This window comes from Cynocephalus volans, chromosome 7 (assembly GCF_027409185.1).
Source record: "Cynocephalus volans isolate mCynVol1 chromosome 7, mCynVol1.pri, whole genome shotgun sequence".
In the NCBI taxonomy this organism is placed as follows: domain Eukaryota; kingdom Metazoa; phylum Chordata; class Mammalia; order Dermoptera; family Cynocephalidae; genus Cynocephalus; species Cynocephalus volans.
Window position 1 is genome coordinate 113,541,984 of NC_084466.1, and position 14,555 is coordinate 113,556,538.

Here is a 14,555-nt window from a genome sequence, read left to right on the forward strand (position 1 = left end):
ATTCCTCTGGACTGCAACTTTGTACCCCTTATCCAACCTCTCCCTATCCCTGTTCCCCCTCCCCTCCCCAGCCTCTGGTAACCACTATTCTACTCTCTACTTCTATGAGATCAACTCTTTTAGATCCCACATATGAGTGAGGTCATGTGGTATATATCTTTCTGTGCCTGGCCTATTTCACTAAACATAATGATTTCCAGTACCATCCATGTTGCCATGAATGACAGGATTTTATTCTTTTTATGGCCAAATAGTATTCCATCGTGTCTATATACCACATTTCCTTCATCCATTCATGAGTTCATAGACACTTTGGTTGATTTCATATCTTGGCTATTGTGAATAGTGGTGCAATTAACATTGGAGTACAAATACTCACCGACAGACTGGTTTTATTTCCTTGGAATACATATCCAGTAGTGGAATTGCTAGATCATATGGTAGTTCTATTTTTAATTTTTTGAAGAATTTATATACTATTTTCCATATTGGCTCTACTAATTTACATTCTGACCAACAGTGTAGAAGAGTTCTCTTTCTCCACATTCTTGCCAGCGTTTGTTACTTTTTTGTCTTTTTTATAATAGCCATCTTAATTTGCATTTCTCTGATGATTATTGGTATTGAGCATTTTTTCATAAACCTGTTGGCTATTTGTATGTCTCCTTTTGAGAAATGTCTGTTTGTATCTTTTGACCATTTCTTAATCAGATTATTTGATTTTTTGCTGTTGAGTTGAATTTCATATATTCTGGATATTAACCCCTTGTAAGATGCATAGTTTGCATTCTTTTTTCTTTCCATTCTGTTCTTTGTCTCTTCACTCTGATAATTGTTTCCATTGCTGTGAAGAAGGCTTTCAACTTGATGCAATCCCATTCATCTATTTTTGCTTTTATTGCCAAAGCTTTCGGGGTCATATCCAAAAAATCCTTGCCCAGATGTCATAACATTTTAGATGGTTTACTTCTCAAATGAATTCCAAACAGGTAGAACAGGGCCTGGAAAATAGTGGGTCTTCAGTAAGCATTTACTGGATAAAATTGGTTGAAAAATATTTATTGTTTAATTTTATTAAATAAAATATGTCAAAACCACTTCCTTTTATACAAATTTTTAATAAGCAACATATAACTATATTTTATTTGTGCCATTTTGAGGGGTGCCATGTATCAATCACTTTATTCAGTTTTTGAGCCTTTGGGTAGACTTAAAATGTTGGATGGTAAAGAGGGTTGTATTACCCAATAAACCAGGTAACTGAATCTTTTGAAGACTCCACTTCTGATTGTTTCTACTCTCTCTTTTAAGGCAAAAAGGTCTTAGATGATGCATAATATAATGAAGGCTTAAGTTGAAATGAAAGACTGCTGAAGAACTAGATTCTGCTATTTATAAATATAGTTACATAAGGGAATAGCTACTTTCAAAGAATGTTTTCCATATTTTTTCTCTGATAAAAAAAAAAAAAAGGTTTAACAGAACTCCACACCCAAACACATATACATCCACTCCTCGAAGTTTTGAATTACTCATCTTATTCTCTGGTTCATTCTAACCTATTTTGTTAGGATCATTTAAAATCTTTTATTGTAATTTTAACATTGGCATTTCTTTACTCAATCCATGCATTATTCCAGTTCTCCCAGGCTCTGAAGCATCAAGTGAGGCATTTCACTTATCTCATTTATCTCATTGAAAGTCCTAAGTTTCTAGTTTTTATTTTAGTGTACTACAGTATGTAGAGTATGTAGGATTTTTTTTTTGTCAGTATTCCCCCCTCCCCCTTTTAAAAAGAAATTCCATTTCACTTAAGAGCCTGTGGAAGAATAGCTTAAGACCACTCGGTGGTTGTTCCTACCCATTCAGTGGCCTGGACAGTGGGAGCTGCAGACCAGTCTTCCATAGCAGGCTGAGCACTCCAGTCGTCAGTAGGGAACTGCTGAATAGGCACAGAGGGCACCTGCACACCTTCAGACCAGTCTGCGACCTCAGGCTGAATAGTAGTAAATGCAGAAACTGGAGCAGTACATTCACCCTGAAATTCTTCCTTGGTCACAGATTTTTCAGCGGCAGCCTGCTCTTCCTTTTCAATCTTGTTGTTGCATGGGAGAGCAATGTACACATAGCACAGAGGAGAATCTGTATTACACAGAGTAATGTTAGGTAGGTTAACATAAGAGGCCTCTGTGAGAAGTTGATGGTCAGCTCTGGGGTCAGTAACAACCAGAAGACATGCCTCCTGGAAGGCTGCCCAGATCTGGTTAGTGAAAGCTCCAGGAGTGAAGTGGCCAGTAATAGGAGTGGCTCCAGTGGCAGCAGTAAACTTCATCACAGCCCTCTGACCAGTATTCCTGGAGGGTATGACACTGACATCATCAGGGTTTTCGACGGCAACAATGGCATGAGCTGTCAGCAGAAGCTTCTCCCAGGTCTCTCTCAGATTTATGATGTAGATGCCATTACTTTTCCTTTTGCAGATGTGCTGTTCCATTTAGAAGTCAAGGTTGCTGCCATCTAAGAGGGTTCCTGCTGCAAGGAATTTGAGGATATCTTCCTCCTTCATTTGCAGGAAATTAAGGGCTCTGGACATTATGACAGGTTCTCCTTAAGTTACCATGAGAATCCAGAATATGGACCCCTCTCAGGGTAGCACGGAAAGGCCCTTCCTTGTTTTTTTTTACTAGTCAATATTTTGCTTATTAAAATGAATATGCAAAGAAACAACTATTTGTCTTTATTGTTGTTATTGAGAAATATCAACATATATAGCCATTTCCGAGAGAACAGTCTTACTATCTCAGTGCTGCAGTGAGACTTGATTTCTAAGGCCACTTCGTACTATACTGAGCTCATTTTTGTAAAACTTCTACTACCTGTAGTTTCTACATAGTCTGACAGGTGACTGCAAGGTGTAACTAGTAAATTAACCATGGAAAAAGCTATAGGTGCAGTTTAGTTATTTCCTAAGACCCATAAAAGAAGAGTGGATGGTAAACAGGGAGAAGTTGAAAGTAAAATAATGTTACCAAACCCAAATCTGGCTGCCCACTGCCAAACAGAAACAAAAAACTCAAAATCAGATGTTGGTGAAAAGGCAAAGCAGCTTTATTCAGAAAAGCCTGAAGGAGATGGTAGACTAAACCATCTCAAAGGCTCAGATTTACTGAATGGTTTTTAAGAAGGATGTTGAGGGGGTGAAAAGCAGGAGGGAGGGGGATGCTTAAGGGGCCAGGTGGAAAATCTCATCAGGGCTCCTTCTGGCTTCTGTTTTCATCCTTGATGTTATCTTAGGGTCCTGCAGGATTTTGATTTACCTCAAGGTAGAGTTTGCATAGCTTTACTGATGTCATCCTTGGTTTCCCATGGCCTGGACAGTATGTACCTCGCAGCAAGTTTGTAGCTCCAGGCTGACTGGAAAACAGATTTACATCAATGTAAATGATGTCATCCTGCCCTGTAACCCAGGTTCAAAATATCAAGAAACCATAGGAAAAGAGAGAACTCAGAGGAACTCATGCTAAGCTAACCTTTATGCTTATCTTACATTCTCTAAGACAAGTGTACTCCTATTTCTGGAGCTTCAGCCAGCAAGTTTGCCTTGCAAACTTCCTCTATGGCTGAGGCCAGCTTCATCCCAAGGAGAAAAGGATCCAATATGATCAAATATGGGGTTCCTGCTATTGCAATGGAATAAGAAATGGTCCTTTTCCTATTCCTCCTCAAACAGAATGAGAGTACTGCGAAGAGTCCAGATTTGCTGAAATATTGTCAGATGGTAATGGAATGAAATTGCAGTCTTCCAAAATACTGCATAAATATTTCCCTAGTTTCTCTACACCGTCAACCTCTGTTGGCTACCTATAACATTCAAATATCTTGGGAACTCTGCACAGATTCAACTGCTAAATTGTATATTTTCTGTCTTTTGTTATATTTTTCTAGTGAATTCTGCCTCTTTTAACATTGTCCGGAGGATTTGTCCTCTTAATCATTTAAAAATTATTTATCACAAATTTTTCTTTATAATATCATATGACAATCTCTTCCACATTCTACTCCCCAAAGGCACTGACCGCTGGTTATCCACAAAAATCATGAACTAAGCATGATAAAACTTGCTAAAATTTCTGAATCTTATCAAAACTTTCATCCACTATATTGGTATTTGGGTCTATCTTTGGTCAACAGTCATTCATACTTTCAAAATTATTTTTAGTAGAATCCAAAAATTCAGAATTCACGAAAGTCTAATAAAATATTTATTTCTGCCCCAAATATAGACTCATCATCTTAATTATAAATTGAGCTAAGCCTATGTTAGTTTAAATCCCATGAAAATACAAAACTAAAGACATCTTAAATATGTTTTAGCTTTACTTGGTAGTGGAACAATATTATAAGATTGAAATACCATTTGAATAATACATAGGCAGGAAACAGGTGTTTATATTCAGAGGCACTCTCTGGACTGGTAGGCTCCCATCCCTTGTGTTCAAATCTTAGACATAATTCATTGCTAAGTTTTTGAGGCTGTTATAAAGCCCTGGCTCTCTACTCTCTATCTCTAGTTCAGTGTATGGTCTGGGAGTTCTCTCTCTTGCTTTTCCGATGATTTTCAACATTTTGTGATATATCAGGATCACTTGGAGACCTTGTTGAAACATTGGCTATTAGGCCTTACACCTTGGGTTTTTGATTCGGTAAATCTGGATTGAAGCCCGAGAGTTTGCAGGTTTCCAGGTGATGCTGAGACCAAACTGAGAACCACTTCTCTAGCTGTAGATAAGTAGTTAGATAATTTCTAGCATTGATAAAAGAAGTAAATGCAAGAGCTTTATTGCAGTCTGAACTTAGCAAAGGTTTAGAATAGTAAATGTCAAAGTGCATTCAGGCTATCCACCAAGTCAACTGTTATGTTTGGCTGCATAATTTAAATCATTAAGACTCTGGTTCTAACACATTTAAAGAACTGAATTATACTCTTTTAACTGATGCAGGCAGATTGTTATTGCTTTTAGTATCTTGGTAAGAGAATATTTTTGATGAGTGACTAGATATTTTATTTCTTTAATATCTGAAATACTACTTTAAATTAAGGGCTTGATAGTTATATCTGTAATTATATAACAGTTATGTTGTGCTGGTGTGGGCAGGAGTTACAGTTTAATTATAGAGTGCCTTCCTTATAGATTTATTAATATCTTCTATAGATGGTAGAACTAAGAGTATTCTTCCTGGTGTATAGTTTTCTTGGCACCTGTTACATCTAAATATGGCTTAAAAATACTACGCTGAAGAGACTGTTAAACAAATTGTAAAACCAAGGGGCAGCTTTTCCTAGCAGCAGTCTCTACTTTCATTGTGTACCCTGAACACAATGTTATGGCTTACATTGTTATTGACCACATGAAGTTTATTCTTAGAGAATATTCCAAAGATAAGTTTACGTTAAAATAGTGTTTTGGATTTTCAAAAAAAAGCAATGTTCATGTGTTCATTTAATTAAGCTTTGCCAAAAATGAAGAGCATAAATTAAGCTTTGGAAGCAAATACAGTTGTTGCCTTATCCATAAACGTTTTCTATTTTAATTTCATACATTTCTTAGTAATGATTCCAGGTGGGAATTAATTTAAAGTCAAGATTTTGGGCATATTGGAAAGTTAAAATTTGGATAAGACTTCCAATAATTCACTAATATTATTATATGTACACATAATAATATTATATATATATTATGCAATAATATGTATATATAATATATGTATATGTATATATGTACACATATATAGGTATATTATACATGTAATAATATAATAATATATGTACATATGTGTATATATACATATATTTGTCTGTATGCATATTTGTTTCCATATGCATATACGTGTATATGTGTACATATGTGTGTGTGTGTATATATATTTTGTGGTTGGCCTGTACAGGTATTCAGACCCTTGACCTTGGTGTTATCAGTACTGCACTCTAACCAACTGAGCTAACCAGCCAGCCTCGTATATATATTTTTTAAAGTTAGAAAAGCAACTGCTCTTTTTTAAGCAAAGGTATTTGTAAATTTTAATTGTTTTTTCAATTTCATGTAAGTTTGGGGGTTGTATTGAGATTCTGTTAGGCAAACATTGTGGTTTTATAAACAAAGAATTTACTCTGCCTGCCATGGTTACTTTCATACTTGTTAGGTCTATGGGCAAGGAGAAGTTGAGAAACAGGATAATTAATTTAAAATGCTAAAGTGCATGATCTTTGAGCAGGAGCATCTACAAAAAGAAGACAAGGACCCCTTGAGGGGGATAAAGGAACAATCAACAGAGCTGAGGACTTTAGAAAATGCAAATACAGTACATAGAAAATTGAAAAGGGAGGAAAGAAAAGAACAAAGTCCTCATATACATGAAGGTAATATATGGGCACTGAGAATAAAGTTCCAAAGCAATGACAGTGTGTTACTAGCTGAAGAGCAAAAAGGAGAATGGGTAAAGTTTTATCGCAGACCACTCATTCCAACAGTTAGCAATAAGAGAAAGACTTCTCAGAATCAAGGATCAAGAGTCAGTATCATGGGTCAGAAAACAGGGCTCAGTGAGGACAGTAGGAATGGTGTAGAGAATTACATGTGGACCAGAGACATGACAAATATCTTTTAAGATAAGAGAGGCCCAGTTGTGACTAGAGGCATGGCCTGAAAAAGGTCTTTCATTCCACTGAGCAGAGATAGAAGTAAAGAAAAGCTAGATATTTTGCTAATTAATTTCTAACAAAAATATGAATTCACATGAATAGGTAGTCTTCATTTCTTCCTAAAATGCAAAGGTATTTAGAAGGAAATGGGTAGCAGGACTATACTAAATTCTGTTACCTTGCAGGTGACCTTGATTTTATTACTTTGAATTATCTGGCTATAATTTGCAAAGTTTCTTATCATAATTAAAAGGTAAGGAAATGAGAAGTTTGGACACATTTTCAGCATAAATATATAATGTGATGTGATGGCTTAATAACAACAGTGATCTTGCATTAATATCATTTTAATATGTCTTTCAGCCATGTTAAAACAAGTTTTAATGAGCTAATGATTTCTAGGAAAGTCTCGAAGCACCATAAAAATCTTAATGTCCTACATTTCTTTCTTCTTTTTCCATTTCTGATAAATCAAATGTCTACATATGTAGTTATCTGATAAGTGTTTTAAATAAATGTCACTGTAAATAAGTGAAGCATAAAAAGGTTAACATTACAAAGATGTGATTTGCAGGTAATTAATTTTTATATATCTGGGACTACTCTAAGAAGGGCAGGGATAATTAAAAGAAACTTCTGCTAATTGTAATGGGAAAATGAGTAGATTTGAGAGAGCAATCAGTATCACATCACCTCTAAGAAATTCATTATATCTGGAAATGGTTATTAAGAATGATAGCTTCTTCTCCTATATTTGGATGGTAAGTGAGTAGAGTATTGATGGAAAGTAAAATAGTTTTCTTATTATCTGAAACTGATACCATTCACATAGCCTTCTCCAATACAGAACTTTTCCACAACAATAGGAACTGTTTTTTTAGATGTTGTGAGTTTCCAAAGTTATTTAATTATTAGTATATGCCACTACTATATATTTTGTACTCTATTGGGAGAGATGAGAGATTCTTTAAAATAATTATTTTTAAAACATATTTAGAAGTTGATGTCATATGAATATCAATATATATAAGTTCCTTATGTAAATAAGGAATCAATTTGCCAGCAGAACATACTATTATATCATGGAATTTAAAGTTGAAATCATAAGATTATGTGCACAAAAGAGCTGCCCAATTTAGCATGCCAGCTATTTCAATATTCCTTTATTTATGTTATCTATATTTATTAAGTTAATATTTAATAATGATATCCCCTATTAATATTGATTTGTTATTTTTTGTTTATTTTGCCATCCACTAATACTCATTGACAGTGAGATGATAGTAATATATTTAAGCTGGAGTAATTAGAAGCAAGTTCAAAATTGTTTCTTACTGTGTGTATAATACATAAATGTGTAATTCTAGAGATATAATAAGCAAGTGCAGAAAACTAAGAATACTATAGGTTGAAGTGGTTCTCAAACTAGGAAGAACCGAAGTGCAGGTTTGCAGAAGTAGGAAAGAGATCTTGGAGCATGCTCAGCAAATAGAATAATATCAGAAAATGTGCAGTCGGAGATGAATTCATTCTAAAATGTATTGACACAGCATGTTGCAAGGTTCCACAGGTTCCACATATAGATTCATGTCCAAAATAACCTCCTGTAGTTGACAAAAGCATCTCAACACCCTTTTATCCCTGTATGTTTTTAGAGGTCCGCAGGATGACAATGTCACGAATGTGCTCCTTAGTCAATTCAGTTCACTCCATTTTACTATTTTTTTTTTCTTCTGCAATTGAAGGACCACGATCTCTTGGGCTGCTAATTTACCATCATAAAATGGTTAATAGTGAAGTATGAGGGAGAAGAGATAATTTACTTCTTTCTAAACTTGGAGGAGATTAAGTTCCTCCTTTTAGTATATTTTAAATAGTGTTGTAATAATAGAATCGACCACATAGGGTTGTTGTAGGGATTCAATGAGTTAACACATAAAATATTTACTCAAGGGCCGAGCCCGTGGCGCACTCGGGAGAGTGCGGCACTGGGAGCGCAGCAACGCTCCCGCTGTGGGTTCGGATCCTATATAGGAATGGCCTGTGAACTCACTGGCTGAATACCGGTCACAAAAAAGACAAAAAAAAAAAAAAAAAAAAATTACTCAATGATTCACACCTAAAAGGTTAGTAATAGCTTTTATTATTTTATCTTTATTATCTTAGTATCCTATCCTCTATAGGCTGACAATGTCTACATTTATGCCTTCAATTTGAATCTCTCCTCTCAACCTGAAGACCTATATACCCAAGTATGTATTTGATATTTCCAGTTGGATGTCTAATGAGCTTCAAAAATTAAGTATGTCTACTGTTTTCTCCATCTCAAATAATGGGCATCTTTTCAATTCTTGAAGCCATATGTCTTGATGTTATCTTGGCTTCCTCTATAATTCTCTCACCCCACAATCTTTTGTCACATCTGTTCAACTGTACTTCCAAAATTTACCCACCTAAATCATATTACCTAAGGGTAAGCCAATATCCTCACCTCAGTATATAGTCACCAATGGGATCCTATGTTTTAAAAACATAGATCAGCTATGTCACACCTCAGTTCAAAATTTTCCAATGGTTTCCCATCTCATTAAAGAAAACTCCATGTTTTAAAAATTACTAGTGTTTTGTCCCCTTCTTCTCTGACTTTATAATACCTCATAAAATCTTGTCATTAACTTAAATAATAATAAATGGATATTGCTAGGTTTCTACTGTATAACCCTTGTAGGGCTCTCAGGTAAGATTCCCAGTTAAATTTGAATTTCAGGTAAACAATTTTTTTTTCTTTAGTATAAGCTTTTGTAATTATTTATAATTATATAATATTGCATGGAACATCTACTAAGTATTCTGCCACTGAAGAACATAGATCACCATGCTTCCAGCCTCAACAACAACTGCTTTGCTACCTACCAAAATATCACTAGGCAATGCCACATATTTTAGGATACATGGCATGAATTTTCATATCAGTCAAAATATGCTATGACGATGGAAATTCATAAATCTCAGTGCCTTAATACAATTCAAAGTTATTTTTTTACTCAAGTTTATTTTACTTACGTATTCCACTGCCAGTTCAGTTAGAGAATTTTTCTGTGTTGTGCTCAATCAGAGGCCCAGGAGGAGAGTAGCGACACCTCCATGCTTCTGTGATTGCTGAAGCAAAGGGAAAATAAAAGAAATATGCTAAACTTCCATCAGCTCTTGTACTTATAAGTCAGATATCTCATTTTAATTTAAATGAGATTTATTACCGGAACAGTGGTAGCCAACATCCACACGACCCAATCTTGTTTTCGAATTTCAGATAGGAGGGACAACAACCGTCTTGGAAATCGATGTATATTTTTCTTTACATGATTATACTTTGACTGTTCATGCACATATATGTAAAAATATAATAGTATTTATTTTGTAAATTTGAAAATAATATTATACTGAACATGTCTACTGCAACCTACTTTCTTTACTCAACATTGTGTTCTTTTATTATTTGATTTTTTAAAAATTGGTAGATAAAACTGTATATATTTATTTTGTACAACATGATATTTTGAAGCATATATACATTGTGGAATGAACAAATCGAGCTCATTAAGTATGTATTACCTCACATAGTTATCAATTTGTGGTGAGAACATTTTACATTAACTCTCAGCATTTTTCAAAAATACAATATATTGTTAACTGTAGTCACCGTGTTGTGCTAAAGATCTGTTGAATTCATCCCTCCAAACTGAAATTTTGTATCCCTTGACCAAAACCTACCCAACTCCAGCTTTCCCACCTCCATCACCCCAGCCCTGGTAACTACCCTTCTACTCGCTACTTCCATTGGATCAATGTTTTTCAGATTTTACATATGAGTGAAATCACGCAGTACTTGTCTTACTGTGCCTGGCTTCTTTCATTCAACATAATATCCTCTAGGTTCACCCATGTTGTCTTGCATGATAGGATGTCCTTCCTTTTTATGGCTGAATAGTATTAGTATCCATTAGTATTGTAATAGTATCCATTGTGCATATATATCACATTTTCTTCATCCATTGATCCATAGATGGACACTTAAGTTGATTCCATATCTTGGCCATTGTGAATAATGCTGCAATGAATATTGGAGTGCAGATATCTCTTAGACGTACTGGTTTTATTTATTTTGGATATACATTCAGTAGTGGAATTGCTGGATCACATTTTAGTTCTATTTTTAATTTGTTGAGGAAACTCACATTGGTTTTCATAATAGCTGTACTAATTTATATTCCTACAAACAGTATGCAAGTGTTCCCTTTTCTCCACACCCTTTCTAACACTTATTATTTGTTTTTTTGATAATAGCCATTCTAAACACGTAAGATGATATCTCATTGTCATTTTAATGTGCATTTCCCTGATGATTAGTGATGTCGAACATTTTTTCATATACCCACTGGCCATTCCTATGTCTTCTTTTGAGAAACATCTATCCAAGTCGTTTTCCCATTTTTTTATTGGGTTATTTGTTTTTTTGCTATTGAGTTGTTTACATTCCTTATATATTTAGGTATTCACCCATTGTAAGATGTATATTGCTAATATTTTCTCCAATTCTCTAGGTTGTCTTTTCACTCTGTTGACTGTTTCCTTTGAAGTACAGAAGCTTTTTAGTTTGATATAATTCATTAGTTTATTTTTGTTTTTGTTGCCTGTGCTTTTGGGGTCATATCCAATATACTAATTGCCCAGTCACTGATATCATGAAGCTTTTCCCCTTTTTTGATGTTGTTGTTGTTTATTTGTTTTTAGTAATTTCATAGTATCAGCTCTTACCTTTAGGTTGTTAATTCATTTTCATTGATTGTTATACATGATGTAAGATAAGAGTCTGTACTGGTTTGAATTATGTCCCCCCAAAACTCATTGAAGCTTGAATTGTGTTCCCCAAGTTTCATGTATTTGAAACTTATCCCCCACTGTGACTGTTAAGAGGGTGGGAAATCTTATTATGGTAATTGAAAGGTGGAGCCTTGAAAAGGTGATTGGATTGCAGGACCATGCTGTAGTGAATGGATTAAAAATGATGGTCAGGGGCATGGTTCTGAGGGCTTTAAAAGAAGAGGAGAGACTATCTTGCTTTCTCTCTGCTCTCTCTGCTTCTGCCATCTTACAATGTGAGAACCCTGGATCACTGTTGCCACCACCAGATGGACTTTGGACTTGCCAGCCTCAGAAATTGTAAGCAATAAATTTCATTTTCTTATAAATTACCCAGTTCTGTGTATTTTGTTATAAGCAATGGAAATGGACTAATACAGGGTCTAATTTAATTATTCTGCATTTGGATATCTAGTTTTTACAACACTATTTATGAGTAGACTGTCCTTTCCCCATTGTGTATTCTTAGCCTCTTTTGTCAAAAATCAGTTGGCGATACATGTGTGGATTTATTTCTGGGCTCTGTATTCTCTTCCATTGATCTATGTATCTGTTTTTATGCCAATACCATGCACTTTTACTTACTGTACCTTTGTAGTTTATTTTGAAGTCAGATATTGTGAGGCTTTAAGCTATGTTCTTTTTTCTCAGGATTACTTTGGCTATTCAGGGTCTCTTGTGGTTCTAAACAAATTTTAGGATTTTTTTCTTTCTATTTCTGTGAAGAATGTTATTGGCATTTTGATAGGAATTGCATTGAATCTATAGATAATTTGGAGTAGACATTTTAATAATATTAGTTCTTCCAATCCATGAACACAGGACATCTTTTCACTTATTTTTGCCTTCTTAAATAAATGCTTTATTGTTTTCAGTGCAGAGATTGTTCACCTCCTTTGTTAAATTTATTCCTAAGTATTTAATTTTTTATAGCTATTATAAAAGGGATTTTTAAATTTCTATTTCAGATAGCTTGCTGTTAATATATAGAAATGATACTAATTTTTGTCTAATGATTTTTTACCCTGCAACTTTACTGAATCTGTTTGTTAGTTCTAACAGATTTTGGTGGGGTAAAGTCTTTAGTATATTATATATATGCATAAATCTATATTTAGTATATAAAGCTTTCTGTATACAAAATCATGTTGTCTGCAAACAGGGACAATTTAACTTCCTTCTTCCTAGTTTGGATGCCTTTTATCTTCTTCTCTTGCATGATTGCTCTAACTATGACATCCAGTAATATGTTTAATAGAAGTGGTGAGAGTGGGCATCCTTGTCTTTTTCCTGATCTTAAAAAGAAATAGTTTAGCTTTTTCCCGTTGAGTATGATGTTAGCTGTGGGTTTGTCATATATGGCCTTTACTGTGTTGAGGTACATTCCTCCTATACCTAATTTTTGAGAGTTTTAATCATAAAAGAATTTTGAACTCTGTCAAATGCTTTTTATGCATTCATTAAAATGATCATATGATTTTTGTTCTTTATTCCGTTAATGTAATGAATCACATTTTTTGATTTATGTATGTTGAACCATTCTTGCATCCCTGGGATGGATCCCACTTGATCATGGCAAGTTATCTTATTAATGTGCTGTTGAATTCAGTTTGCTAGTACATTGTTAAGGATCTTTGCATCTATGTTCATCAGGGATATTGACCTTAAGTTTTCTTTTTCTGCAGTGTCCTTGTCTGGCTATTGTATCTGGGTAATGCTGACCTTCTAAAATGAGTCTGGAAGTATTCCCTACTCTTCAGATTTTTGGAAGAGTTAGAAAATAATTGGTATTAGTTCCTTAAATGTTTAGTAGAATTCAGCAGTGAAGACACCAGGTCCTGATTTTTTCTTTGATAGGAGAGTTCTTATTACTGATTCAATTTTCTTATTATTGATTTGTTTAGATTTTCTAATTCTTCATAATTAAGTCTTGGTAGGTTGTGTGTATTCAGAAATTTATCCATTTCTTCTAGGTTATTCAATTTGTTGTATTCAATTTGTTGTATTCAATTTGTTGTTCATAATAGTTTCTTATAATCCTTTACATTTCTGTTTTATCAGTTTTAATGTCTCCTTTTTTCTTTATGACTTTATTAATTTATTTTTTAGTTAGTCTAGATAAGGGTTTCTTTATTTTGTTTGTCTATTCAAAAAACCAACTTTATTTGTCTTTCTTATTGTTTTGTAGTCTCTATTTTGTTTGTTTTTGCTCTGATCTTTATTATTTCCTTCTTTCCATTAACCTTGGGCTTATTTTTTTTTCTTGTTTCCCTAGTTTCTTGAGGTACAATTTTATTTGAAATCTTTCTTCTATTTTGATGCAGGTGTTTGTTGATATAAAGTTTCCCCTTAAATTTCTCTTGCTATATCCCAAGGGTGCTGGTGTGCTGTGTTTCCATTTTTATTTGTCTCAAGAAATTTTTAATTTGCCTTTTAATTTCTTCTTTGAAACATTGGTTGTTCAGTGCCATGTTTTTTTATTTTCCATGTATTTGTGAATTTTCTGAAGTTCCTCTTGTTATTTTATTATCAAGTTCTAGTTTTATACCATTGTAGACAGAAAAGATATTTGATATCATTTCAATCTTAAAGATTTTAAGACTTGTTTTGTGGCCTAACATATGGTCGATCCTAGATAATATTCCATGTGCAGTTGAGAAAAAATGTGTATTCTGCAGTTGTTGGATGGAATATTCTGTATGTGTCTGCTGGGTCTATTCGTTCTAAAATGTAGTTTACAGCCTATGTTTCCTTACTGATTTTTTGTCAGGATGACCTGTCCACTGCTGAAAGTAGAGTGCCAAAGTTCACTACTATCATTGTATTGCAATCTGTCTCTCCCTTTAGATATACTAATATTTGCTTAATCTATTGAGGTGCTCTGATTTTGGTTGCATATATATTTACAGTTATTATGTTTTCATACTGAATTTAT

At 34.1% G+C, this 14,555-nt stretch overlaps 1 protein-coding gene and 1 pseudogene across 10 annotated transcripts in view; one reads left to right on the top strand and one right to left on the bottom strand.

The window, feature by feature from the left end:
* Positions 1-14,555, top strand: part of PCDH15 (protocadherin related 15) — an 801,855-nt gene that overhangs the window by 354,586 nt on the left and 432,714 nt on the right. The gene's annotated exons all lie outside the window — the stretch shown is intronic.
* Positions 1,835-2,593, bottom strand: LOC134382616 (small ribosomal subunit protein uS2-like; annotated as a pseudogene).